The sequence below is a fragment of the Heteronotia binoei genome, chromosome 11 (assembly GCF_032191835.1).
Source record: "Heteronotia binoei isolate CCM8104 ecotype False Entrance Well chromosome 11, APGP_CSIRO_Hbin_v1, whole genome shotgun sequence".
Taxonomy (NCBI): domain Eukaryota; kingdom Metazoa; phylum Chordata; class Lepidosauria; order Squamata; family Gekkonidae; genus Heteronotia; species Heteronotia binoei.
Window position 1 is genome coordinate 22,275,722 of NC_083233.1, and position 2,749 is coordinate 22,278,470.

Here is a 2,749-nt window from a genome sequence, read left to right on the forward strand (position 1 = left end):
CGCCAGTCAGGCTCCGGGGGTCAGCCGACGAGATCCAGTCCTGGGAGCATCAAAGGAGAGGCAACGGTCACACATGGCCTGGTGGAGTTTGCAGGAGTCTTTCAAAGCAGAGGAGGCTGTTATTATAGGAGGCTGGATGGTCCTCCCCCTCCTCTGGGCTCAGGCACGGCAGCCAATGGGCACCAGAGCATGAGAGGGCAGAAGGAAAGGGCAGACGCTGAAAAGATGTCATGAGGGAGCGGAAAATCATAAACAAGTTGTGTGCTTCGGGCAGAAAGGAGAAGGGAGGGAGGAGATGAAGGCAGAGAGACCCCTGGGGAGAAGGATCCGGAGGAGTTAGCCATGTTAGCCTGCTGCTGCAAACTAGTAAAGAATCCAGTAGCACCTTTAAGACTAACCATTGCTCTTTAATTCCCCCGTCAACAAGATCTGGCAGGAGGTGATATGAAAGACCTCTTCCTAAGTCCCTGGAGAGCTGCTGCCAGCCTGAGTAGACAATATTGACTTTGTTGGACCAAGGGTCTGGTGCAGAAGGCAGTTTCATGGGTTCACCTAGGACCTCATATGAGTCTTCCCCATATTCTTCCATAGCAAAGTCCCCTCCACACCGCACCGTAGATGCTAGGAGAAAAGGTTCTAGCTTCTCCCTGACAGGCTGCTTTTCAACAAACAGGGGATTTGTCGTAGGGAGGGGCATCCAATCACATCTACCTGTAGTCTGACGTCATGAAGGCTGACTGCCTATGCAAGAACTAGTCCATGCTGACTTCCTCAGGTGCTCTGCCAATATTGAAGTGGGTCTCTTTTCCCATCCATCCACCCCTCCAAATCTTCACAACTGATAAAATGGAAGGCTCATTGAGACTGCTTATGATTTCCAGAAGCAGGAACCCTGACCCTGTTAAGGCCAAGAGGAGAAATAATCTGAGCTTAATATAGACCACCTTGGCTTGTATGGTTGGAGGTCTGTGTAGATCAGTGTGGTATAAGAACATAAGAGAAGCCATGTTAGATCAGGCCAATGGCCCATCCAGTCCAACACTCTGTGTCACACAGTGGCCAAAAAAACCAGGTGCCATCAGGAGGTCCACCAGTGGGGCCAGGACACTAGAAGCCCTCACTCTGTTGCCCCCCCTCCCCCCAGTACCAAGAATACAGAGCATCACCAACCCAGACAGAGAGTTCCAACAATAACCTGTGGCTAATAGCTACTGATATGAGAGCCTCGTGGCACAGAGTGGTAAAGCTGCAATTACTGCAGTTGGAGCCCTCTGCTCACGACCTGAGTTCGATCCCAGCGGAAGCTGGTTCAGGTAGCCGGCTTGAGGTTGACTCAGCCTTCCATCCTTCTGAGGTTGGTAAAATGAGTCCCCAGCTTGCTGGGGGGAAAGTGTAGATGACTGGAGAAGGCAATGACAAACCACCCCATAAAAAGTCTGCCGTGAAAACGTTGTGAAAGCAACGTCACTCCAGAAACAATTGGTGCTTGCACAGGGGACTACCTTTACCTTTTCAATGGCCACTGATGGACCTCTGCTCCGCATGTTTATCCAATCCTCTCTTGAAGCTGGCTATGCTTGCAGCTGCCACCACCTCCTGGGGCAGTGAATTCCATGTGTTAATCATCCTTTGGGCGAAGAAGGACTTCCTTTTATCAGATCTAACTCAATTTCATTGAGTGCCCACGAGTTCTCTTATTGTGAGAAAGGGAGAAAAGTACTTTTTTCTCTGCCTTCTCTATCCCATGCATAATCTTGTTAACCTCGATCATGTCACCCCTCGGTCGACATTTCTCCAAGCTAGAGTCCCAAGCATTTTAACCTTTCTTCATAGGGAAAGTGTTCCAACCCTTTCATCCCACAGGATTGTGTGTGGATCTCACAGGGGAGCCAGTGTGTTGTACTGGTTAAGAATGCCAGACTAGGATCTGGGAGATCCAGGTATCAATCCCCCCTCTGCTATGGGAGCTCGCTGGGTGACCTTGAGCCAGTCACACACTCCTGGCCTAACCTACCTCTCAGAGTTGTTGTGAGGATAAAAATGCAGGAGAGGAAAGCGCTTGAAGTGCCTTTGGGTCCCTATGTGGATGAAAGGTGGGGTTCAAATGAATTAAGCAAATAAATTAAATAATAGATGAAACCGCACACTGGCTTGGCAGCATTTCAGTGAAACATCTGGGGACTTCCTGAGCAGTTACGAAACAGTCACAAAGCAGCGTTACGCTGTTTGCTTCCAAAGTCTTGCAACTTTCAAAGATCCCACCCTGTCATGAATAGAAATATTCATGCAGGATAGACAGATGTCTGGATGTCAAGGCTTTGATCCAGCACTGCAAATGACGGGCAGCAATGGGGGCTGCTGCTTCCACAAAGGGATGGTTTCCCCTTCTGGACCCCTTGCCCCAGGGAATGCAGCAGCACTCGCAGTGGCAATGGAACATCCATGCTGGATGATTCTCAGTTCTTTCTTTCTTATCTCCTGGCTCACACCATTATCCCCACCACTAACAGCAGCAGCAGCAGGAGATTTTAGGGTTGACTTTAGAAAACACTTGAGAGTAGGCTCGTTCCTATTGTGTTAAAGGCAGGGCTTTTTTTGAGCAGGAACGCACAGAAACACAGTTCAGGCTGACTTGGCACCGGGGTGTGTGGCCTAATATGTAAATGAGTTCCTTCTGGGCTTTCCCCACAAAAGCAGCCCTGTGGGAAACAATGGTGACATCATGGGGTGTGGTTTAATATGCAAATGA